The sequence below is a fragment of the Melopsittacus undulatus genome, chromosome 6 (genome assembly GCF_012275295.1).
Source record: "Melopsittacus undulatus isolate bMelUnd1 chromosome 6, bMelUnd1.mat.Z, whole genome shotgun sequence".
NCBI classification, from domain to species: Eukaryota; Metazoa; Chordata; class Aves; order Psittaciformes; family Psittaculidae; genus Melopsittacus; species Melopsittacus undulatus.
Window position 1 is genome coordinate 84,774,017 of NC_047532.1, and position 27,443 is coordinate 84,801,459.

The 27,443-nt window shown below is 46.0% G+C and overlaps 1 long non-coding RNA gene across 1 annotated transcript; it reads right to left on the reverse strand.

The window, feature by feature from the left end:
- Positions 1-6,937: 6,937 nt before the first annotated feature.
- LOC117436313 (uncharacterized) lies at positions 6,938-13,852 on the reverse strand. The gene is made up of 3 exons (XR_004549745.1): positions 13,758-13,852; positions 13,333-13,415; positions 6,938-7,242 (listed from the first exon to the last, which is right to left on the reverse strand). It is a non-coding gene; the product is annotated as an uncharacterized lncRNA (long non-coding RNA).
- Positions 13,853-27,443: the final 13,591 nt, after the last annotated feature.

The following is a 27,443-nucleotide window of genomic DNA, read 5'->3' on the forward strand; positions in this document are numbered from 1 at the left end:
TTGCACATTTTTTGCACTGAAACACTTTTTTCCTCAAATCACAATCTCACCCCACAGAGTGCACCAAGCTGGGAGCATTACAGAGGTGAGCAGTGGCAGCCCCAGTGGACAGGCTTGCTTAGGACAGGCACCTGGCATTAAGTGCATGCAGCCCTGCTAGTCATCTCCACAGCATCCCTCCCATTTCTCATAGGCCAAGGCAAACACTCACTAAGACACTTGTTCTAGGCAGGCCAGGGAAGTTTTGACAGCTGGTCAAGGGGCAAAGGAGATATTTTGGTAGCTGATAGACAGCTGGGTGGAAGGTTTAGTCCTAGTACTCACAGCATGGTTTTGAAAGCAATGGAGGGCTGATAGCAAATGGGTGACCATAACCCTTATGGAGAAAGCTTCTGCTTTCTATAGGAAGCATGAGAAGAAAACCATTAGAACAAACTTCAGGCTTCCTGGCTGTTGGCACAGAAAGCAGTGTTTGCCATGAAGCTAGGAGAGCTCAATACATAGTCTTGTACCTTCCCTTCAGAAAGTTCCCCCCTGGTCCCCACCATACCTTCTACAGGCAGATTTATTTCACAAACACATGCTATGTTCATGCAAGTGTCAGCTCTACCCTGCATCCCACAGCAGGGACCCAGGCCAGGCAATATCCTGACTATAAGAACCAAGGCATAAAATCAGGTTCAGGGTCCCACGTCAAGCAGACAGCTTGTTGAGGAGGTTGTCCACAAAGTCCTGTCCCAGCTGGAACTGCCAAACACTGAAAGCTTCTGGCCCATGTATATCATGTTGGTGCTGTCCAGGAAGCAGCAGAGATGTAAACAGCTGAGGCCTCATCATTACCTGCCAAGATGGAATGACATCTCTTCAGCTAAAGATGATAACACAGAGAGGATGCTGCAAAAGTATCTGGAGTAACCAATGAGTCTTCCAAGAAATCAACAGATTGCATAAATACACTGCAAATTCAGGAAAATTATCCACATTGCAACTGAAATCCCTTCTTCTGCTCCCTAGAGTTGCTGAAGGTCCAGAATAAGTTCACCTATTTTTGAGCCAACAGCCAGATCTCACCTGAACACTAGCAACAGCTTGGTTGGGGTCAGGCTTCTCACGTCTCAGTCCTGCTCCAGTTGTGTCAGATGGCCAGCAAATCTAGGCCCACCATGTGTCGAAGCTGTTCAGAAATCAGAAGTGTTGAAAAGAACTGAGTGATTTGGGGTGTAGAAAGGAAACTACATCCTTACCACCACTGATGAGCTTCACAGCTCATCCAACCATCCTCACCTCCAGCCCCTGTCTTGATCATGAGTAGCATCACCTATTAATAGCTAGGAATATGATAGTCTGAAATCACAAATGGAAATTTCAAAGCATCTCAGTGAATCAGGAACTTACCAGTCAGAAAAATGGCTAGGGCCCTTGATGCCATGGTAGCCTTAAAATGAGCTACTGTGTCTGATAAGCTTCCCAAACATAGACAGTCATTTCCAGAAGGAATAAACAGTTAACTGGTTTCCATTCTCAAGATGCAGGTCAATTACACAGTGCATTGCCAAAGCAGTTTCCTTACTGGGGAACTTCTTGGGCTGAGATTCAGCAGCATCACTGGGAATAGCCAAGAAGTTCCTGTGGTCTGCAGCACACATGCTTGGGGATGTGCTGTTTCAGCCCATCAGCCTCTATTTTCCAGTGCTGATACTTGAGTTTCTGCATTTATTTCTGCCAGCTGATATAGGTATTGAAAAGCCATGAAAGTCTGCAGGGGCAAATAACTGCAGTGAGGTATTGGGTACCAATACAGCAACAGTCCTTTTGTCCTTTACCCAGCTTTGGAAGATGTTGAGCCCATGACTGTGCGGTTAAATTAGGAGCACCCTGAACACGGTATGGGGGAGCCTGTTCAAGGCAAGGCATACAGGAAGCATCAAGAAATCTCACTGGAAAGCCTGGAGCCATCTCTCTGCTGTCCTTACTGAGCTAAGAAGTCATTTTCTGAGGCCTTCTTTGCCACAGAATGCTGTGGCTCACAGAAAAATAGAAGGATCCCCAAAAGAAATACACTTGCTGTTCACAGGGTGAGGAAGTGCAGGAAAACTCAGTTCTAATATCTCACTTCCCATGGAACATCTATTCAAGCAACCTGGACACCCAGCACCAGTACACTGAAGACGTGCTCAAGGCCCTGGTAGAAACACCAGAGAGGGACTAGAGTAGACACAGCGATTCCAGGACATCATCATGTATTCCTCACAGTATCAAGGCATCCTGTTCTTAGCAAAGCCAGTTATCCCACTGTGGTCAGAAAGCTGCAGTTTAAGCAGTATAATTACAGCTGCATTTGGTGCTTCCACTGCTGTCTGGATCACATCTCTTCGCAACCTTTACCCACTGGCAAAACCCTCTAGTGAAGGCTTGACCCGAATGAAAAGGCTGATATAAATACATCCGTAGGGTTCTGCCAGCAATTAGGAATAAGGGCAGGGGGAAATCCCTCTGAGGAATCTTAACAAAGCCAGGAAACCTTTTTAAGCAGAACCAGCCTATCAGAGTGACAGAGTTGACATTTAAGGTTGGATGGACAATAGTGACATGAAAAGTGTTAAATGACCTGTTCATCTCAACAGCATATTCATTAGGCTAGTTAGGGGGCTGTTTCAAAAGCCTTCAGTTTGGACTTAGCTTCTCCCATCACTGACCTTCTGTGTTAACATGCAATAGAGATGAAGAGGCTCAATTAACCCTTCTCTAACGGGTGTAGTTGAAAGCTGTTTGCAGAGGTTTGATTTAGAAGTACAAAAGCTATTTTATTTTATCTTACCATTTCAATTGAGAGTTTCACTTCAGTAAAGATGAGGAGAAATCCTCCATCTGAAACCCTCCGAGTCTTACAACACGTGGGATTTCCATGCATGGATTTCCTGATGCCCACAGCCTCAGGCTGAATTCCAAGTCCTGTAACTATAGTAAAATATTTGTAATTGCTCACTGGGATCTCAGCCAGTGAGAATATTTCCTCTTTAACCTATGAAACAAAAAGAGTTATCTTAAATACATGCTGCAAGTAGAAAGTAGAATTAGCAATGGTGTTTAAGGAGCTTGGCAGCGTGCAAGTTCAGAGAGACAGAGGTTAATCTGATCCAAGTTCAGCTACAGGAAACCCAATGTTCCAACAATTAAAATATTAGTCCAGACGAGCAGGTGACCCCCCTAAACCTCCTAATGGGGTGGCTCAGCCTGTTATCCCCCGTAGCCATATCCCATTAAGCTGACACCTCTGCAGGAGTAGGATACACTCGCAGTTGCACACACAGAATTAATTGTTGTCAAACACACTTCATGGGGACCGAGGTGAGAAGTTACAATAATTGACAATTATATTAGGCAGAAGTTCAAAACCTCCTTGTAGCATAACCACAGGCAAGAGACACAGACACTCATGGTTACCTTCGCAGGTGGGCTCCTCCTCTTGGCTTCTTCCTTTCTTTCCTTCTCCTCCTCCTGTTGTTGCTTCCCTTTGCACCCTGGTGCTGGCTCTATCCCAGTGCATGCTGCCAAGTGGCAGTTGGCCCTTACACACCTGCTCCAAGGGATGTGCCACCACAGCACAGCACCTCCTACACTACCAGCCTCCTGGAAACTGCGTGCCCACTGCATGTGCCTCCTTATATCCCTGCTCCTTCATCTAACACATCCTTCCTGCCACAACACACTTTCTTCAGGCATCTCCTTCCATCTCAGCTACCACAGGACCATCTGCTCCCACACATCTTTTTAAAGAGGCAGTATCCCAAACATCATATACACCAAGTGACCTGGTGGATGAGCAAAATTCAACTTCAGAAGGATGTTTCTGCTGCTGCTTTGCATAGAAAGAACCACACTCAAAAAACTTAAAGGTACTTAAGGAAAAAGAAACCCCATAGGACAATCAGAAACAATCTCTGCAAGATTCCTGTAGCCTTCAGAGGAAGTGGAATTTAGATGCAATTTTAAAAGAGAAGATTGTGCTTTCCTTGCGCTTTAATTGGCAAATAATCAAGACCACATTCAATGCAACACAGGTTCTTGCAATCACGCTGTGACAGCAGACCAAGAATCTCTATTAGGAATCCAATGCAATTACAACCCAACAGCAGTCCAGCAAAGGACTAGATATAAAGGGAAACATGACCCCACATTAGAAAGAATGCAGTGATGATACAGCTAAGGTGTAGTTCGGACAGTGACACACTGAAGTGAAACTAAAGGAAGCAATCAGGCTGGTGCTGAGACGAGAAAGCTGCCACTGGATACCTATTTCACGGTCCAGACTTGCTATAGTCAGAGTTGCTTTCAGGTCACCAAATAAACACACAATTAACATCAATCTTCCAAAACACGAACACCCCCCTGCACTCAGCAATACCTGTATCCTTTCCTCCTGGGCCATCCTGCCACTGTCTGCTCTTTGAAAGAGGCCTAGGGCAGCACATGGCATACAGAGCAGATGATACCTTTAAACAACTCACGTTCAGATGAATGAAAGAGGAGAATGTTCTGCAACGAGCATTATCTACACTATCTCACAACATGTTTCTGAGTGAAGCTTTGGGTCTGGCTGTGGTTGTAACATTCAAAGACAGGCTGCCTGCCTCCGGATGCCTGTCCTTGGCTGGGGTGAAGGAGGAACAAGTTTCCCCTGCAGTTAACTCTGAACTAAGTGCTCGATCTCTTCCCTGCCTGGTCGGGCTGCAGGGTGCTCAGCTGTGGGAGTACATAGCGCGTCGGCTGGCATCTGAAGTAGGGTGAAGGTCTGGGTGTAAGACAACAAGGAGAGCCTTGGGCGATTCCTGCCTGCACAACAGGGCTTGGAGAGGGGTTAAAAATCTGACTGTCAGAAAAGGCTTAAACGACACAGGTCCTGCAAAGGCAGAGACTTTAGTTTATCTGTGACCTGCAGGATGCTGCTAGGACACACGATCCCCAAGAACTGGCTGTAAGGCTAGGAAATTTAAACATTGCCATATACAGGTAGACTCCCAAAAAGCAACAGGGACAGAAATGCAAATTGAAGTTACAAGTATTTACAGTTTAGGAGAACATGTAATCGGTTGTAATAAAACCCCACACGGTGACACTGAGCAAGATGAGTCTTGGCTTGTCTTCAGAGGGTTAGGTGGACCTTGGGTTAAAAAGGGGATGAGAAACACTGACTCAAAGTCCCTCAAGCTTCCCCACAGCCTCTCTATCCCCGTGTGTTGTTTTCTTCTCATGGATCTGTTGAGAAAATACCATTCCCTTTCCCATATCAGTTTGGTGCTATCAGTTCACCATAGCAACTGACAGCAAACAGCAGCTCCAGCAACTGGAAGTTGTTGGCTGGCTCAGGTAGGCTCTCCTGCAGCAGCAGGCTCGAGTGACTCTGCTCTTAACAAAACCATCCGTTGCATAATTCCAGACCTAATTCTGCTAAGAGAGAATATACACAATTAACTAAATGCCACCAATTAAACTATCAAGAAGGCAGGAATATTTTCACTTAGAGAACTTTGTGTGCAGCTACACTGTAATCAGGGTATGACAGCAGCTCCTGCAGACACACCAAGCTACTCCTAAGTAGTGCTGGAGACAGACATGGACCACAAAGTCCTCCAGGACAGCTAGGTCCATCTCAGGCAGCTTCCCTGCACACATCTCTGTGCTGGCACAGGGCAAACTGCAAGCAGTGCCTGAGCCTGGGGTGCTGTGGAAGTCCAGGTCACTCTCAAGCAATGCACAGCAATAAAGATGGATTTGAGCTAAGACACCAGAGCACAAGCTGAAGCAGATGAGGCTCAATCCTGCTGCTAGACCATGGGGGTATTAGACACAGCAGGAAGATAAAGAAGTCAACAGGATGATGAAGCCATGAAGGAGAGTAAAGGGAGTTTCGCAACACATGGCTGGGACTTACACAAATATCTTTATATTACTGGAAAGCATAAGAGAGGCATATACTGTGACAAGGTATCCAGCTCAGGTTGCTGCCACCAGGTGCTTACATCTGTCCTTGATCACATGGAAGGAACAATTTATTTTCTAGGAAATTTAATAGTAAAGGGTGTAGATTTTTTGCCAAGTGCTCCTAAATTCCTCTGCTTTATGTTCACTGAACATCTGCTTTGTTAACAGATTTAATCCCTGTTTTGCATAGGAGTGTAGGAACATTACAATGAGTGAATAACAAACATATTTACAGTGAAATTGGTCTTAAGAACATACAGTTTATGTGAGCACATATTCTTTAGAGACACATACACACCCATTAGGCATTGCTTTCCAGTTAAAGGAAGGTGAATGCCTTTCACTCACATTTTCAACAATTTCTATTTTGTCTTACAGTTGTCAACCCATTTCAGGTTTAAAAGACATTGTCTACTGAGGTCAGGGTGTGTACTGTATACCTGTCACCACAGATCGCACTGAAGTCAACTCACTTTGCTTTAATTACAACTTCTCATATCAAGACAAAAGTGTTTGATAGAATTCTCTCCAAATGTCCCAGCTTTATGCTTTTCCCCAACTAAAGCAGATGCCTGTCAAAGACAAACAGCTTCAATCTCAAAAGACAGACAAATATACACAGATTAAAACAAAGTAAAACCAGAAATGTGCCCAACTTCCTTCCAGTTATCATCAGACACAGCATGTTTTCAGGACAGCAGCAGCAGCACAGTGTGTCTGGCATTTAAAAACATCCAAATAGCTTAGGCCCTGTGCAGCATCTCATGCTCTAATTTATAAACTCGTGTCCAAGTCCTAGTTACAAAATCCCACTGAATTCACTGGGATTCGTTGCTTAGGTGTGACTGGTTCACAGTGTACTGGTTGGTGAGAGGGATTTCTACCATTGCATACACTGGTAAGATAAAAACCTTAGCAACTTAAATGTTCTTCAGAATCTTGCTTTCCTGGAGAAAAAAAGTGTAATTATATGGAAATGGAAGAGTTATTTGGTCTTACTGTGGACATGGTAACTGTGGTCTCTGGGTCATCTTGCGCTCTTTCTGTCCTTCCATCAGCTCATTTATTTTCCATGTGGCTGCTTGAATATATACAATTGTCTCTGGTTATCATATGCTGAACATGATTGTTATGCACTCAGATTTATTCCCAGCATCAAAATGATTTGAAAACGTGTAGAATGAGGAGCAGAAACACAGCCATCAGTTGGGGAACTCGCACAGTAGAGTGCTCAAGAGCTTCCTTTCAGATTTGCCTTTCCTGCCAAAGAAAGGCATTGTCACAGTGACAGCCAAGAGGCGTGTGTTACAACAGGGAAATCACACGGGATGCAGAATTAAAACCTCAATCACAGGTGAAACATCAAGGCAGCAGAGCAGTGGGTATACAGCACTGCTTGCTTCTCCCTGTCTCCCAGGAACAGCTGCATATGCCCTGTCCTTACTGGGGTGATACTATGAGATGTCCAACACTCAAAGCACCCTCCCTAAGTCACCCCTTCCACCAGAACAGCATCCAGTGGCCCGAGCTCCTCTACCAGCACAGCCAGACCTATGACAGGCCCTTACCAGTCAATCCCATCCAAGTGTGGCTTTCCAATGCCCCAGGCTGGCATGAGCACACTGTCAGGACTGTGCGGCACAGCTCAAGCACCAGCAGGACTTGCACTCCATGCCATGGTGTTCACAGAGGAGCACAAGGAGCACTTGGAGCACTAATTCCTACGCTCAACTGAAGATCCAAATTACACCCAATGACAATTGAAGACAAACTTGTCAAGCCCAGACAGCAATCACCTGGGATTTCTCCATGCACAGACCACTGTATTTCTGAATGGCAGATTACACTCCTCAGGTTCCTCTACTTGCAGCTACTCAGCATTTCTCCCCTGTTGTAGTAATTCTGTCCAACAATGCTCACTATTACTTACCATCTTTGGATAATCACACCCTTACAGTACCTCTCACGGCCTAATGTTTTACAGCGAAATCTGAGAAGGTCTGAATAATCCTAATAGCAGTTCAGCAGCAGCGCTTGCACAGTTATTATATAAAAGGTAAATGTGCTCCTACCAGCTCTCCATTTAAATTTATAGTGATTGGTTCCATACACTAACATGGTAAATGAAAAAAATCCCCAGCCTTCATTTAAGAGGTTTACAGTAAATAACAAAGTGCCAAGGGTTGTGTGTTGGCCCCCAGTCTGTCAGCTTTCTGTGCAGGAAGGGATTCAGGCTCCCTTTCCTAGGCATGCATAAAATGCTGGGTGATATATGGCTGTGCTCCATGAGGAGTATGGCTTCAGCAAGAGGCAGAAATCACCCACATTCTCCTGCAGCCTGCTTTCCCAGCGGCATTCCAGCATCTTTTCAGTGTTTGGCAATATACTGTGTCCCACCTACAAGGTGGTGTGGAGTTGGAGCCCTGATTAATCCAGTGCACAGAGCCTTTACCATATCGAACAAAGGCTGGCAAGTGTCAGATGTGGTGAGTACTGCCTGAATTATTCTTTCCACAGGGAGCACAGGCCTTGAGAAGGTTTTAAACTATCCCTAAAGGCCACTCTGTTGTTCTGGATTTAGGCAGCAGGTCTTCACTAATGAGATTTTCATTTCAGTAGCTGCAAGAGTAACTTTAGGAAATACACCCTGGGTCTGATTCTGACTCTTACTGAAGTCAAAGGCCAAGATACTGTGCAAGTCAGTGGGAAGAAAGATGTGATTCTGCTACACAAAGCCAAGTGTCTCAAGGATGTTCAGCCCTATCCAGTTTATCACTCCTGGGTGAAAACAGGCACCTGCTCCTCTTAGCTGAAGTCCCCCTGGCAGCCTACAGGACCCCTTCTGCTCATTGGCATAGCCTCAGGGGGAAGAACAGCCACTACAAGTGACACTGTCCCCAGTTTATTACATACGTAGAAGGCTTCGGAAGTGTTGTTCAGTGAGAACCACCTACTACTGCTCCCCCAAGGCCAGCTCTGAGAAGGCACCAGAGAGGCATCCATCACCTTTACACTCCCTGCATCACCTTTACATTGCCCATACAGCCTCTGTGCTGTCAGACCTCTCTCCCTTGCCATAAGCCTGCCATCTCTGCTCCTTGGTGAAGAAGGAAGGGCAGATCCTTCAGGTTTTCCCACCTTCATCAAGCTGTTTCTCCAATGGCACTCAACACCCTTGCACTGCCACAGTGTCTTGACCAAATGGACTTCCCAAAGGCCTCTTCTTCCTAGACTGGCTGCAGCTGCTGGATGGGATGTCTCAGAATTTGCCCCTCCATGGAGCCTGCCTATGGGGACCCACTCAGTAGTGCTCCCAGCCCATGTGGGAACTCAAGAGCAGGCCAGCAAATGGTGGGATCAGCCAAGGAGAACTTGCTTGTTGTCATCAGGGAAGACCATTCTCTCCCCCAAGGCACCCTGTGCTGTCAGAGCAGCACATTGGCCAACAAGGACAGGCTCAGTGACAAGGAGCCAGACATGAATAAAGAGGTCCATTAAGTACTGGCTAAAAGAAAGAGCCAGCACTTTTGACCCCAGGAAGCTCAGTTTTCACACCAGTTTATCAACCACAGTAGGTCCAAACCACCTTGGTTTTGCCTGAAGCTGCTCCTTATGGTGGCAGATCAAGGGAGATGCTGGACTCTGCTTCCTCCCTTCACCACATCTGAGATGGTGCAACCACGAGAGCTTCATCCAAGAGGACTTCAAGAGCTGTCATCTTGAAGAACAATGGGGTTAGTGGAGCCCCCCAGGACCTGCTGCAGCCCTAACCCTAACCCAAAGGAGTACATTGTGCAGGATGAGTCATTCCAAACCAAGGCTACAGACCTTAACAAGGAGGTGTTAGTTTGTCCCTTTATGTCCCTCCCCATCCATTTTTATCTTAAAACAAACAAACAACCAAATGCTTTGTTGGGTGAGCCTCAACCCTACACAGCCCATGCTACTCACAGGTCCCTGCTGCCACCCAGCAAGGCTCCTCTCCCCAGGGGCGAGATGCAGCACATCTGTCCTGCCACTCTAACCCTGATGCAGCCTTTCCCCCTACACACCCACACAGGGAATATTGCCTGTACCCTGATTTGCTGTGATTTCACAGCAAGAAATGAAACCAGTGTTTCTATGAAGTAGGAAAAGGTAACCAGCCATGCAAGATCCAGTGACAGATCCCAGTGCAGCCAGCCATGGCTGGCGTCTACCTGACAACCACTTTGTCAATGCAGTTCTAGGCTCAGGCCACACCTGGGGAAATCCTCCCTTCCCTACAAGAGGACATAGAGCAGAAAGGGCCAGTTTGAATCGATCAAGGCAGACTGGGGGGTCAGTGGTGAATCCGTGCACAGAAAGGGGTCTGTAAAAGTGCCCTTGTAAATACCTTAGTGGGAGTCCCTCCTCCCCCTGCTCACAGATCTGTAGCATCAGGGGCTTTACACTCCATTGGCACACTCCCAGTGTGCTCTGCACATCTGCTGAACTAAGGTAAAACCGGACACTGCAGAGCTGTGATTTATATCCATAGAGTAAGCTGCTGGTGGAGAGGTCCCTTCCTGCCGCAGGAGGGATACACACTTCTCTCCTCACACATCCTGCCCTTGCACACACACACACAGAGGGGAAGCCTGTTAGGACACTGTCACCGCTCCTCTTTCAGCCATCAGAAATCCCAAACCATGTGGCTGCTGTGCTACCCTGCAAAAGCACCAGGCGAGAGAAGGACCCAGGCATCCCTGCTGCACGGTACCCCTGGACGCTGGTGCTTAGGAGCAGTATAGGCACCTTTACCTTTCACAGATGCTAAGTGGAAGCTTGAATTGCTCCACCAGATCTGGCCAGCCAGCTTGGTTGCAAGAAGAGTTAACTCAGAAGGCAGAGGAATAAAAGGCCTTCCTTTCTCCTTTTGTCAAGCAACAGGTCACACATGCTTGCAGACAGATCCCAAAGCCTGTCTCTACTCTCACATTTCCTCTCTTCCGTTCCCTGACGCTTTCCTGACACATCTTCTTGTGCACTTTGCTCAGCTTTTGAAGTAACACTCCTCCCTGCTTGTTCTCCTTCCCACTCCTTGTCACTGGAGTCCTGCTGCTGTCATCACGCTCCCGTCAGACTTCTCCTTTCAACTGTGCATTTCCACGCTGTCTTTCCCAACTGTCACATACGCTTCTGGTTCAAACATCTGTTCCTCCCCCTCCCAGGGAAGTTACTCCAAAACGTGATGCTTTCTGTCTGAATGGAAGGAAGGGAAGGTTTGGTTGTACACATGGTGCTACACAACCAGCCACGCTGCCAAGTGAAAAGCTCCTCTTCTGTTACTTGGTCACATCAATTCCCAGGGCTACAGGTTCAGTTCCTGCTTATTCTGCCCGGATGAAGAGTGAGAAGCCTGTGTCTTGTGCCCTACAGCCTGGTTGCTCAGGGCTAACAGCCTCTGCTATGCACGGAAGCAAAGGAGAGGGATACCCACACAGAAGGAAGGTCTGCATGATCATTTTCTGTAATGGGGTTAATATATGCCCTGCAAGAACGACACCCTGAACCACTCACCCTCACTGATGCCATGGGGAGGTAGGGGAGCAATCATGGGGTAAAACCAGCTGGATTCTGTCCTCCTCCTTGCTCTGCCCCATGCACTGGCTGGAGGAAAGGAGCCTCCAGCAGCTGGAGCTGTGGAGGATCCTCTACTTCCAGGCAGAGGGAGGACTGCAAGCCCACACTATACACCCACCATCACACCAGCTCCTTCTACACCTCAGCTCAGCCATCCCCATGGGCTGGGTATCACTTACCCGCAGGTTTTCATGCAGTAGGCACCCCACATGTGAGTGCCTGAAGCTGCTCCATATCTGTGGCAAGCCTCTGACAAAAGGGTGCAGCTGGTCAGGAACCAGTTAACACAGGTGAAGCAGTCAGTTCCTCTATTAGGGCATTCACTCAGAGTCCCTCCTCTTATAGGGAAAATGGTTCTTTCATGGGCCTTGGACACATCCCCAAACCAGGTGTCAGAACTTAGGCTCAGAAAGTTCTTGTTACTGGTGGTAAGTTCTGCCTATAGCTGCGACCACAGTGAAGAACCTGAAATGTTGTTTCTATTCTATTCTCCTTTCAGCTGCTTACAAGTTTCTCAGTTTCCCATTCAGGGTGAAATGTTCAGTGCTTGGTCTCAGCTCAGAGATGATTTCTTTTATATCCCCCTGCAGGAACTGTGAGCAAAATACTAAATGCAGTAGATTTGGAGTTTGGGGACTGCTAGCAATCAGATATTTCCCCCTTGTTCCCTCTGATACCATATGTTCCAATTGGAAATGTTACACTTGCATACTGGTAACTCGTAAAGGGTGGAGATGATAGACTTCAAATATTCTTATTGAGAGGCAGAAAACAAACCCAGATTTAACAAAATAATTGGTTCAATACCGTTAAGATGAGTTTAGAGAATTCTGGTAATGCTTTTCCCTCTCCAGAGTCCCAGGAGGGGCAAATACACACGTTTTATTTTAATCTATGTGCTATAACTTTAAGCATAGCTGACACAAGGTGGTCTTTGTTAAGATGTGCCTATTCGCTTTGAAATCAGGTTCAGTGCTTACAGGCTGCCAGAAATCACAGACCTATTATTCCAGGAACTTTTGAGCTCCACTGTCAAAACCATCAGAAGTCTGCAAGCAGAACAGCTCCCATTCAATGCGTTTTTGTGCTCATTTGCAAACTCTGTGGTGGGATTGCTTAGAGCTTTGTTCCCCTCAACCCTAAACTCACTTAAAACTAGAGGCAGAGGATATCTGAAAACCCAGCCTTCCAGAAGCAACAGCACCCTAATCCTCAACCACAATGTCTCTTAGGCCACCTTATATATCACATACTTGGAGTTTTTTACTTTAAAGTCAGTCCTGCAAACCCCATGAAAGCTTTGGATAACCTACTCATACTTTACACGTCAGTATAAATACATAAGTTATAAGACACAGTCAATGAACTTTAAGCACAGGTACTTCTGAGCACAAGTGCTCAATCACTGCCAAATTCATATATGCACATAGATGGTTATATTATCTTTTCCAGAGACAGGTTTATAGAGGGGATGTAGGGAGACAATATCTCCCCATCCCTTCTCCCCTTACCATGACATGGATGTCCTTTTGTATGTGTCTGGGGAGTTACCAAACAGCTGTCCCTTGCTTCCCCTGCAACATCCATGGTCCTGTTTACAGCTGAGAGTCACTACTGACAGCTCACATGGATTTAACAACTTGGGCAGCAAATCACTACCAAAACAGACTGGCACATTGTGACATAACAAAACAGCTCACAAAATGACCCTGTTTGGGCAAGGAAGTCTCATGACCTGAAACTCACCAAACACAGGGGCTGGCAGACCATTGAGGAAGCAGATGATGGCTCTCTTCCAATCCTGCTGACCAAAGTGACACAGCAGCCACCTGGAACACAGCAAGAGATGAAACCTCCTTGGCAAGCAGCTCACAGCCTGTTCTCTGCCTCCCCAGCATCTGGCATCAGCTAGTTTCACATCTAGAGCCCTTGATCACTTTGATCTCTCAGGTAGTTATTACCTTAATGACTCATGATTGTTAATCAGGTCTCACCTGCAAGCAAGGGAACCTCCACACCAGCCTGCTAACATTGTAGGCTCCCTTCCCCAGCCTCCTGGGAGCTCCTTCCTTACACCAGTCCCACAGCATGGTGATTCTATTAACTGCTGTGGGATTAGTCTTGATTTATGGCAATGGGAGGGAGAGAATAATCAAGTCCTGTGTCCTCACCTTCTGAGCTACTGGTACTGCTCGGATCTTCTTCATACTTTAAGCACTTTATTCTGGTTGGTAGAATTACTTTGCTTCTGTATCCTTAAGCTCTGGTCATTCTTTGCAGTAATTCCTGGTAGCGGCTGCTGGAAAGGTATTTTTCTCCCTCCACTCCCCACAATAAATGAGTTTGTCACCTGAAATATACTGCCAATGTGTTACATGTCCCACAGTGTTTGTGGTTATATCAGAAGTGTTTGTTTATAGCACCATAATTCAGCAATATCTTGATTACAGGAGAGATGATGCTGTAACTCACTGTGGCTAGAGAGGATATTATTTTTCTTTTCCTTTAATATCAAATGTTGATTTTCAGTCAATACACTGAAAGAAAAGAAGTACAGCTGTTGCCCTAGTAACCAGCTGCCTTGTAAACCATAAGATGTTAGGAGCATAAGGTGTTAATTGTTCCAAGTGCTGCTTGTGGTCAGGGATAAAGATAGAGTGGGAGAGATCTTAGGAAAAACCTGGGAAGATAAAGTCTCTCTGCTTGGAGAGAGCCTATACAGCAGTAAATGGAGAAACAAGGTGAGGAGAAGAAACACTGCCATTAGAATGACCTGAGTTGTGGCATGTGTGACAGCATCCATGAGAGAAGCCTGTGAAGGCACAACAGTCCTGGGAACCTGGTGGTGTTTTACCAGCATGGTCACTGCTCACCCCCTCTTCCTGACCAGACCCACCCCAACTTCCCTTTCTGTTCTGTGTCCTGGGTTTCCATGTGCTGTGCTCCAGGAGGCGCCTTCCTATGCCCTATTCAGCACAGACTGTGTCCTGGCCTGCAGAAACTACCCCCTTTCTGCAGAGCATTCCTTCCAATGGAGCAAGCCGGGACAGAGCACCCCTCCTGTCACATACCTGTGAGTGTTGCAACACAACTGCATTGCCCTGCTGAGCAGCTCCTGCTCACACCTCTTGCATAGCACAGCACACAACATCTCCCTGTCTGCTCCTGCTGTGCATTCATCCCAGCCACGCTGCCTGTGAGGAGTAGGAACAGTTGGCACAGACTGAACTCCACAAAGTCCTGTGTTTCTGTTCCAACCTCCTATAAGACAGAGCCCTCATGTCCAGCAGGCTGGGGCTGGGAAAGCAGCAGCAGAAGGACTCCTTCTGCAAGAGACCTCTAAGGAAGAAAGACAGCATGAGGTCTTCTCTCCCATCCCTCTCCCTCCTCTAAGATGAAAGCAAGCTGGCGAGACAGCAGCCTCATGCTCTGCAGCATCTGCCACCTCTCCCTTCCCTCCCCCCAACCCCAGCCCAGTGGAGAGCAAACATGAATACTGCTAAATCAGGAGGAAAGTGTTCTACCGTAGCCCTTTTTAGCTATTACCTGCTCTGGATGCCCACTGAACCTGCAAGTACCTGCAGTCCCTTAGGAAATAAAGATAAGGGGCATAGAAAAAGCAGCACATTTATAAGGTATCCTCCTCCCCCCCAGGGGCAGGGTTATGCTAATCAGAGAGACTGTCCCAGCATAACACATGGATTACATACACACCATAGTAACATATGGAAAGGAGGGCTCGCATTCAGCACAGCTGCCCTCCCCAGCACACATGGCTGGAGGGTTTCACATCGTGGACAGGAACAGAGAGGCAAGGCCAAGCTCTGGCTTTGACCTGGAGAGAAAAAGGATAGGACAACATCATGGGAAAATTGGCCATTCTGGCAAAAGCCCTTTGTCAGGCTCCAGTTTCCAGGGATATATTCCTGATGTCTCATTAGCTCTTGGTCCCCCTGGTACAGTTGCCTGTGATAACACAGCCGTCTCCATCTCAGCATAGCCTAACACAGACCTGTGCCACTGACCAGGGCTGGGATTTCTGCCATGCATCCTCTACACTAAGAAAACACAGTGTGAGCACAGATGAAACTGAGAAACCATGAATTCTTCCAAGTGGAGAGTGCCCGGGCAGCACTTCCCATAGCAGAGCTGCATTTAAACTGGGGTCCTTGGGTAAGATTGGAAAATAAAGATGAATGAGTTTGGTTGGATAATTACATAATAAAATTGAAGGCTCTGGATTTTAGCTCAGGAATATAACCCAGTATATGTGGCTGGTAACCTGCTCCCTCTCCTACTGCTAGCAGCACTGTCTTAACCCAGCAAGTAAATCTGCCTTTCATATGGAGTCCCAAGACAGACGTACCCAAGCACAGCCCAAGTACCTACACAGGACCAATCCTGCCCTGTGCCAGTCTCCCAGCAGATGGTTTTGCTCCCCAGGTGTGAGGCAAGGCAGCAGGGAGGTGCTGTAGGACTCAATGTGGGCTTGCTGCTGTTACAGCTGGACCCATAACTCCACACAGCTGAACAAACCCCATCCCAGGGAAGGCTTGCAGGAGGCTCTGTGCTTGGTGGGAGCACAGAGCAGATGTTTAGGGGCTGACAACCTGGTTGATAGCTTCGGAGCTTCACAAAGGCAATCCATCCTGTGGGTGAGTGCGATGGAGACCTCTGCCCAAGGCCCATTAGGATAAAGCTGGCCCAGGGTCAGAGACAGGTTTGGAGCTACCTCTCATTCCAGTAAATACGTGGCTATGTAGAGGGTGGTGTCTAAGGGTAGAAAGTGCAGCACAGCAGACCTGAAAGGAAAGCTGAGGTTGGTTTTGCTATCTGGAGTGATTGCTTTCCTACATTCAGCTTTCAAGCTGCTGCAGAACTGAAGAGCAAAGCAGAGGCAAGTTCTCTTTGACTTGGGAAATCCTTCAGAATTAAAGCAAACCCATTTTGAAAGGCAGACTTTGTCAGCTGTCCTATTTTTAGGACTGACTCCTACAGGTCCTTCCCTTCAATGATAGCAGTTTTGCCTGAGCGATGACTAGGGACTGCAGGATTTAGGCTTTTAATAAAGCAATTGTGTAATTAAAAATAAATGGGTCTCTAGTGTCACTATTTAAAAGAAAAGAAAACTTAGATCAAATAAGGCATTTCTTTCTTTTTGGTTTAGTCTGCTTGGATCATGCAGAGCTTTAATGACGCAGTCACAAATGTTGTATTTAAAAGGCCTCTTAGTTGCTGAGAGGAGCCCCAGGAGAGGGCTATTAACTGGCCAAATTAGGCTATTTATTTTTGTGAGTTTTGCAAGTTTGAAAAAGAGAGGCACATTTTCACTTAGGAGAGTGATATTTCAAATAGGTCACAGGAAACTCTGGCAGGCAGGGAGCAAAGCAGAGCGTCAGTAGGAAAACATTAACCAGAGTCATTTTGCAAGTGCAAGTCGACATTTGGGTTCCTAATGGTGTCTGAAGTCCATTCAAAACCCTTTCAGTGAAATGGGGGCAAGGCACTGCAGCTGTGCAAGAGCCCTGGCCTGATCCTGGAGGTCTTTAAACCAGCAGAGGATGCTGCAAGAGACGGTGGTGCTGCCATCACAGCCGATGAGCTGGCACTAAGTGTTTGAAGGAGATGGACTCTGCCTGTTGGTTAGGAGACAGCTGATGCTTGCACAGGTGGCTGGTCAGTCCTGGAACTCCATCGCTCCTTTCCCTCCTCCAGCTTTGACTTTGATTCTTCAAACAGTCAATAACTCCATTTTCCAATCACAGCCCAGAGCAAATCAGGAGTGACTTCAGTCACTCCCACAAAGAAAGGTGCATGCACACCTGAAGAATCAGCTCCAATGCTTTTTACATGCATGAGGCTGGTTGGGAAAGGTCCCTCCACACCAACAGCCATGGCGCTTGCTTGCCAGAGCTGTGCTTTAGACCTTACCCTTGGCCTTGTTGAACTCCATGAGGTTCACCTCTCAAGCCCATCAAGGTCCCTCTGGACATTATCCCTTCCCTCCAGCATGTCGACTGCACCACACTCTTGGTGTTGCCATTGCTGAGGGGGCACTCAATGCCTCAAAGGTGCTGAACAGCATCAGGCCCAGTACTGACCCCGTAGGAATGCCACTAATGTCCAGAACCAGGCAGAGTTTCTGGCATGGTGAGGGCATAGGCTGCACTGTGACCACCACTGTATGCTCAGCATACAGGGCTAGAGAGAGTCCTTCCAGACACATCACAGAAAAAACCCTGCTCCAAACTGTGCCACCAGTAGCATGTGACAGGTCAGGCATTAAAGCACACACTTCTGCAGAGGTGAGGATGGAATTTATAGGGACAGGGAAAGGACAAACATGTTGCTTATCCATTTGGCATGAAGAGAGCTATAAATACTGTGATAATTGTCTCCAGGAACCACAGACAACCTCTGCCCTGACTTGTAACCACGAACTGTCCCTTTGGACTTTACTGAAGCTATTCAGGTTGCAAGTCACTAGCTCAGCTGGCTCAATTCTCTGCTGTTCCCAGTAAAAATACCCTAACAAAAGCAGCCCTTTCCAAGGAGTTAGTGGCTGGTTCTCTGTCTCAGACAAACCAGTTTCAGTCATCACCCAGTTGTAAAGTACTGTTCTCCAGCTGGAGCTTGTATTTCCTCCAGTGTTAGTAACACCTCTAGATCTACTCTGCTTATTAGCTTAGTCTAGGAATATTTATCTAGCATATAATACTTTGATGCTGCTCCTGTAGAAATAGCTTGCAATAACAGGGCCATAATATTAGTCAAAAGCATTTCTTATGCACCCTTGAATGTTTGGGATAAAAGAAGCAGCAGATGCCAAAGGTCACAAAGCAAATTGAGTCCTTATGAGGAGTTAACCATCAGATAAAAAGATGAGGGTGATCTGCAGGTACTGTAAACCACTCTTTCCTCCAGGACCTTGCAGCTCACAGTGTGCTGTGTATAGTATGTGCAAGATTGCCATTTAAAACAACTAAATACGTATCCAAGTCTGTTAAGATCCAAAGAAGTAATCCATACTTTTCCCATAGATAGGCACAAAGCAAACCATGCCATAGTGCAGTCCTGCAACAAAGAAGTGCTTCTTGACGAATGCATCTGCATTAAACACCCCACCACCACCTGCCTGGCCAAGATGGGGCTTTCGTGTAGATCTGCAGGGCTCTGGGCCACTTGTGCTTTCCCTACATGGCCAGCTCCTTGCCAAGGCACTTGGGCACCTCATCCCACTGCTCCCCTCCAAGGCAGGGCACCAGCCAACACCAGCCATGACATGGCCCCAGTGCCATGGCAGGGGCAAGAGGGGAAGCTCACCAGCAGCTGTGTTGCCCTCCACAGCGAAGGGCAAAGACATTCCTCATGGCAGCAAGGGGCTGGCAATGCCCACTGCAGAAACCTCTCCTTGGCCTGTTTTCTTTTTGTCTCTGTTTCCCCATTCAGGAAAAAGCTTCTGTCACAACAGCTGCTGATTCATTTTCTGACTTGGTGCCGAGTGTGCCAGACATAACATTCATTTGCTGCCAAAGTGGTAAAAACAATGACTTATGAGCTCATTTTTCTTCAGCTGATTATGTTGGAGGGGGGGGAGAGAAAGGAGCTTTAATTAAAATTAGATAAGGAGGAGAATAAATGCACTGAGATGCAAAAAGCAAAGCTCTGCAAGGCAGGAAAGGGGACAGCATCCATGGCAGTGTGGGAATACCCATCACCAAACAAAGAACACAAAGCAGTCCATGGTCAGCAGTGAAGGACTCTGTGATTACTTGCTGCCCTGCACCAACTTCTGCTTCTCTCTATGTTTCCCACCTTTCAGGCATCATCAGCTTCCCAGCCCAGTAAGTCTCGGATCTCGCATGATGCCTCATACACTGAGAGGAAAGAGGCTGCCTGGAGATGGCTTTGATGAGGGCACACAAGTAGTCTGGTCTTTGATCCTTCCCATCTTTCTTTCCTGACTACTTCTTGGGTTGAAGGAGTCCCACCATCAGCATTTATTTGCTTCTTAAAACACTAACTAATGACTAGCCCAGTAGACAGAACCCAAATCCAATCCACATTTTGGAGGTGCTGAGGACAGCGGTAATGGGACTGAGATTTTGGCTTACCCATTAGAGACAAGAGAGCCAACTCTGGATATGATGAGTGAAGTCTGGGCTGTTAGACTCTCCAGTACTCTTCTCAATATCTGACAGGGTGCTTTGGACACATGGGAATGAAGCTGATCCATGCTCCCTGACCTCAGTCATATGCCACAGGTCATATTTGGAAATAGCTCACCTCTCATGGCAAACAGCCGAGTGAAGCCTAGGTGCCAGTAATGGCACACAATAGCCTAACGCAGTATTGTCCTACTGGTGCTCAACAACAAGTTCATTTTCTAACAGACTGGCCCATCTGCAACCAACACAGAGGAAACAGCACCAGTTCTGCTGGACAAAATGGATGGAGAAACTAACACATTCAAGTTCTCTAATGTTTCTATTATGAGTTAGTGTAGAACATAGCACAGCGAAGTGCTGACCCCCTCACCTGAAGGATTTGGTTCCACTGTCTTTAAGTAATTGCCAGACCAAGCTGCTGTCCTCCTCAAAGTGGTTCATTCCCATGTTTCAGTTCTTATTTGGAAAGGAATGAGAGTCAGCCAGTACAAGGAAACGCAGAAGAGTTATGGTTACCAGTATCATGGTAAGGACCAGCTATGAAAAAACCATTCAAACCCATTATCCCAACACTACTATTGTCATCAAAACCAATGGTAAAGAAGCGACTAAGTCATTCAGGGCACTAGAGGCTACAAGAGAGATTTTTAAGGCAGCTGAAGAACAGTCATTCCAAAGTCTCTGGCTAAATGAGTGGTGAGATAATATGATTCAAACCAAGGACTCATCAAGGACTACTTATCTAATGCTGAGTAACCACTCTAAACTTACGAGGAGAAAAAGCCTTACCTTTTTACTTGGCAATCTTTTGCATCCTTTTCTTTAAATGGTTGTTTGTTCTCTTTACTTGAGAGGAATATGAAGAATGGCTATTTGGGAATGCAAACCCCAAGATCAAGAAGTCAATCTCGTTCACTAGAGAAAATGAATAGACACTAGAGAACCTCTTAAGCAGGAATGAAGGATTTTCAAGAACATCAAATGAGGCACTTAGTTACCACTAACAAGACACCAAAAAAGCTGTCCATCTTCTTGGAATACTTTTGGAAACCCACCTCATTATGTCAACCTCTATTCAGAACCTGAAGGGAATATTTTCACCACCATCCTCTCACACAAAGGGGAAAAAGGGATTTAGGAAATCTCTTACGTTCTCTGCTCTTCTCTCTGCTACACAACTAAAGCACTTTTTGCTTGACTTGATCTACCCACATCATTTCACAAGGGCTTGTACACGCCGTCTTTTGGATGACATTGTTAAATTACTTCTCTCCAGCAAAATAAAAGTATTTAAGGAAATCTCCAATTCAACCAACCATGTTACAAGAACACTCACCAAGAAAGATTTCTCCTTCTCATTGCCTTTCACTGATTCAGCTCCTACAGAATGCAATGCTGCACTGAAGAACAATGCTCATGATCAACGTATCTGACCATCCAGAGACACTCTGCTCCTCTTGGGTTCAGTTGGACCTGTAGTTTCTCAGTACCTTTGCGAATTAAGCCTAGAAACTAACACATTAAATTGTATTGCTGCATAAGGACCCTAATTTCCAAGCTTTTATCTGCAGGAATGATATTGCCATTCTATACAGTAGACCAGTTTTTTGTAATACTATGGTTCATCAGAAGTTTTTATGTTAATACCGAATCAGAAATAATACACATGTGATTCATAATAATCTAACTGAATGGCTGCACTGAATGTATTGTAAAGAATCCCGGTTAGGAAAGAAACTCATTAAAGAAATAGTGACTACTATTATCCCAGTGCATATATTGTTCTACTGGAAAGTTTCCTTGAGTAGTTTCTGTAATTAGCAATTTGATATTTTGAAATAGTGTGATCTCCACCACACACCATTTGTAGAGCAGACTTGGCTGGCAATACAGAGGAAAACAAGCAATCTTCTCAGAGTCTGCGTCTCTGGGGCATAGCTTGTCATTTCCTAGCTATTCAGCTGCTGTATGTATGTGTATAACATGGTGACACTATTCTTGTGGGATTTTGATCTGTACAAGTTACACAGATAAAGAGCTTTCTTATTGGAACAGATTTCTTTCTTTTTTAGAGAAAATCCACATAAAAATATTTGCATAACTTTGGGCTGTTCGGATAGAAGGTGTTGACCCCAGTTGTGTTCTAGTGAATGAATCATTTATGTAGGAGCTCATTGCACAGAACGTATGGTATTTTATCTTTGCTGGTTTTCTGCCAAATACAGTCTGTAACAATTTTTCCCCTTTGCCACATTTGCTGCTTGATATCCTTTAAAATATACCAGCTCCAAGTGTGAGAAAGCAAAACAGATTCTGGGCCTGCTCTGGCTGAGAGCTTTTTGTATGGATACTCCTGCGCTGGCACTGAGCATCCTTGCTTTTGGAGAACATCCATTCCAGATCTGGAATCTCCTTGTGCTGAATGCTTTTGATTAATATTGATTTAAGGTTGATTTAAGTCTGCAGGGAACTGAAAAAGCCCAGGAGCAAGCACAGAACCAGGGATCCTCCTCACATACAGAACAGATCTGCCCAGGAGCAGAGGGACAACCTCTAACAGCCTCAGCTCTGCACCTGGGAGGATGTTTCTGCCAGAGCCATACTTCATTATATCTACCCTCCAGATATCACTTAAGTGGTATTTTGGCAAGACATAGTTCCCTCAGCAAGGGCAGGGAACAAGATTATTCCATTAAGTGACTGAGGTGCTGCATGGCCAAAGCCACTATTACACTAGGTTTGATTTGAAATAGTAAACAAGAGGTCATACTCTCTTAACACTGATCTCCCAGGAGAGAAGAGATAAGGTGGAGTGCTAAGATTTCCACACTCCCACATGAGTAGATAAGATCTGAATGAGCAGCCTCATCTGTAGGCTGCTTACCTAAGTGATTTTTATAGCTTACACTGGAAACTCTCATACCTCTCTACACTGAATCACATAATTACGGTTTCCACCAGAAATTCCGAGCAGGATCTCCTCCCACTAAATTTCCTCTCACCTGCACTCCTTTCATCACTGAAGATGATGGTTTGTCAGCATTACCTTTACTGCTGAAGAGAGTTCACATGCAACTCATTTAGCAGCCAATGGATGCGAGCTCCTAAAATGCTTGCCCATGATTGTGTGCGGCATGAACATCTCCAGCAGAAACCATTCATGCAAGACACACTGTAGTCTTGGGGTGTTCTCCCTGCTAAACAAGTAACTGCTTTTACAACAGACAACCTCCACCATCAGGAGGATAACTTCTAGTTTGCCTGGGTTAGATGGAGACAGTGCAGACAGCATGCAGCCTTATTAATCTCTGCCATCACAGCTTCCTCATCTGAGCGGTTCTCCATCATAAGAGGCTCTCTCTTCGTTACACCCTTCCTCCCTCATGCAACAGAAATATAATATCCCAGCTAAACCTGAACACAGAGAAGACACTGCCTTGAAAGTCACCAGTTAATTCGTCTTTCAGAAGCAGATTACCTCTGATGTGAAACACTTGCTCCCATTCCCTCAAATCAGCAAGCTGGGGCTTATAAACAGCTCTGCAAGAAGACTGTTCCCGAGTCACCCTAACCCTAAACTTTTTCATTTCAGCTGAAATGGTCCAAGTCTTCCCCAAGAATATGTTTGAGGGAAAAGACTTTTCTTGCCCCTGTTAAAAGGATCTTTTTGTCATTTACAGAAATGCTCTCACATCTTCATGCTTCTAAAAGCAAGCCCCACTGCTGTGAAATACATGTCTCTTCATATTCCCTGCAGGAAAAGGATCATAATTTGCCTGGTTTTAGCCTTAGATGTTACATATATATATATATTTGCTGCTTACACACATGCAGCAGAGATCAAGCAGCTAATATAACTATCAGTGCTGAGCAAGTCCAGCACCTCACTGTGCCAGGCACACCAGTGAGGCCACACATGCAGCATCTGACCGTGAGCAAGAATGCTCCTGCAGCTGGCTGCAGGGTTTGAAGGGCTTTCACTGCTGATGTGACCTCTGGTGCAGGGCCTCTGTGGCACCAGGGCAAAAACTGATGGGAGACAGTTCAAGCTGAGCAAGGATATAGACTCCACAGGTCATTGAACGCTGAAGAAGTAGCTACTAAACAGAGCCAATGATCAGCCTATCTCCAGAGCGATGTCTGAGCTGTAGATGATGAAGGTGACTCTGGGTGCATGTGGAGCTGTGAATACAAGCCCAAATATTCAGAGGACAAACCCCATGAACATGAGAATGGGAGACTTGAAAAATCTGAGTGAGAAAATGCACATGACATCTTTAAAATCTATACCAACCCAATAGAGCCCAGAGATGTCCTTAAGAAACCAGAATACCCAGTGCTCAGCTGCCTAAGAGCAAACTGGAAGAGCAAAATGGGCCCACTCTGAGGCAGAAATTAAATCACTTAGAGATGGTTCTTACTACTCTGTGAACACAAGTCAGTACAAGTGAAAATGGTGCACAGATGGGCCAGCACAGAAGCAACAGAAGTGCCGTGATATTTACAAGGGGGGGGACGGACACAATCTTCCCTTACAAGTGTAAATATACCAGAGAAATCATTTGCTCACAGCACAAACCAGGGCTTTGATGCAGCAAACACTCCCATCAGGGACAGCTACCAGGAGATGTAGACCTTGTACCTGGAAGACAGTAGGCTCACAGCACTGAGCTTTTCCAGAGTCACAACACACAGAGACATGCCAGATGACACAGATCACTTTATAGTCTGTATGCAACCAGCAGCAAGGGGCCAAGCACTGTCCCAGGCCATGGAGAGATGCTAAGAAGGGAAAAACCATGGCAAGTGTTGACCCTAACAGCTGGCAACACCAGCTTGGGCTCTGTGTGCGTACAGCTTGGGCACTTCAGCTCAAGGCAGACCACAGGCACTCATAGAACAGTTTGGGCTGGAAGGGACCTTAAAAGGTCATCTAGTCCAACCCCCCTGCAATGAGCAGGGACATCTTGAACTAGATCAAGCTGAACACCAGCAACACAATAGATTAAAGATACTTGAATCCCACCTACTGTTCTGTGTGGAGCCAACCAGGTGGCATTTTGGGGTCCCCCAGCCTGTCCTGGAGCAGTGATAACACATGAGGTCTCTTTCCCCAACCTCTTCCAGGTCACCCCATCAGTGCAAGCTGCTCAGTTCCCAGCATGGCCTTGGGCTGAGCTTTATAGGCAAATCACATTGCTCCCCACCCGTCTTCCCCTCACCTGTAAACCAGCAGTAACGATACTTACACTTCTGCAGTTGGCTCAAAATGGGGAAATGAGAACTTAATGATCATCAGTGAGGAACAGCTCATGGCCTGAGCATGGCAGGAAAGATGATGGAGACCAAAGAGCAGCCTGAGCTCCCAGAACTGCAGGAAACAGCACAAACCTCACCCCAGCAGTAAAAAGGTCCAAGAACTTTGAATGGGAAAGAAACAGCTTTGCCATCACTTATGAACTTGCTTACAGTGAATTATCACATTTCATAATGGGTTTCTGAGTGGGTCAACCAAACTCCTTCCCATTGAGCTGCTCTGACGCTGACTGCAGCGGCACACACACTTGGGTTCTACAGGAAAACCATTAGACAATAAAAACACCTTTCAGGACCTCTCGCCTCCCCAGACCCCCCTAACAACTTCTGCGGGTTCACGTCACATTGTCTCACTCTCAAAGACATTTTCTTCCCTGGTGTTGTGTGAAAGACCCGAACGCAGCAGGAGAAATTAATTAAGTGAGCAGACAGCAATTCTGCCATCAAATGAACAAAATGAAAGAGTAACAGAGACTTACACTTGTAGTCACCCCTAAGTGTTTCACATGACAACAGCAGGGAAAACACAGTCCAGACTGTTGTTTTAATGTTGATAATATTCCAAAATCCACAGCGCTTACTAATTTCTCAGTGGAAATAAAACCTTTGACATCAGTGGGAATTCTGTCTAGGCATGGAAGTCGGTTGTTACATTACAGCCTAGCAATAAAAGTCTATTTTGATGGTAAGATCGTTAGCACAAAGGTAGTTTTTCTCTATGCCTGCCCCGAACACCTGGACTGACAAGCGGAGGACACAACTTCAGTTGAACTGCATTGGATTTGAATACACCCCTGCACAAACAACCTTTCTGCCTGTGCTAGCTCAGAGTCTGCTCTGTTCTTTACTATGGGCAGGGTTTATACTCTGCAATCACCTGCCAGCAGCTGAGGTCTGCCCAATGTGTCAGCCTGCTCTGCTGGAGAGCATTTGCTCTTTGCATCTCAGCAGGCTTGTTCCTGCTGCTTAGAGCCCACTCAAACACAGACCAGAACTGGACAAAGCAAGGCTGTTAGATCCCCCCCAGACCAGGGAGATGCTAAAGGATGTAGGAGGTGAGGGAGAAGGGAAAGGGGTGTGATGGTAAAAGGGAAAGGAAAAGAGTTAAAATTAAGACAGGGAAAAAAAAGCTGTAGAGCATAAAAAACAATCACTTCAGGCGTACGTCAAAACAGTGTCAGATCTTTTTCTGTTCATTAAGTCAGCAGTTAAACACCCACCAGCTCCACTTTTTGCTAGCCCTGGAGTTTTGCCATATCTAGAGATCCACTTTCTGGCATCAGCAGTAGGAACAACTGGGTTTGCAGGCAAATAACCTCATCTAATGGCAGTTGGATGAACCCTTCCACGTTGACTCGTGTTATCATGGGGTCCACCGGTAGGGGTCAGGTCCCATACTCTGTACAGTGACCAGCCCAGGAGCCAGGACCAGAGTACAACAAAAAGCATGGAAAAAAGGTTGGAATTCTATAGATTTTTCCTGTATTTAAGTAATACGTAATAGCACTTAATATACATCCTTAGGGGTTGATAAAAGAAAATTACCCCCATAATATTAAGTTAAAAACATCAAATTCCTATGAATGCAGCTCATCTGGCAGAGATTACCAGCCTGGGGGGACCCTGAGCGCTCCCAACAAGGGAACAACTGTGCACTGGTTTGAGAAGCACTTGTCCATCTCTGACACTTGGGGTTTTATCCTCTCTCTCACATTTACAGCAGAGCCATAAAGAAAGTACCAGAGGCACGAGCACAGCTTTTGAACCTGTAACAACTTTAATATAAAATCACTGTGAAATTCCATTGCATGGTTAAAAAACAACTAACCAAACCAGAACAACAAACAAGCACAAAACAACCCAAACCCCCCAAAACCCCAAACCAAGCAACAAAAAAACCCCAAACCAAACAAAAACCCCAAACGAAACCAAAGCAAACCACACACACACAAACACACAAAAGAACCCAGCAACCCACACACAATAACTTAAGACCAATCCCAAGCCTTATGTTATAAGCATTAGTTACCTTTTCTGTACATAACTTCTGCTGTACCCGATGGAACTTTTCCACTGCAGGTGTAATACTGAGTAAACAAGCACATTTGTACTTACAAAAGAAGGACAACATCGTACAACACAGAGTACACATTAGATCGAGACCACGCTAATTTCCTAGGACTGTATTTAGATGAAAGAGTCTGGGGTTTTTAGTGTTTTTGGCTTCAAAACCCTTTCCCAAAGGACATGTACAATTTAGCTGTGCTATAAGGCTCCTTCAGGCTCAGAAGCCAAGAAGAGAGTCACCTTTCTCCTCCAAGGGCCGACATTCAGGATTGGGAAACAAAACCACTTTCCTCCCAAGCAGTATCA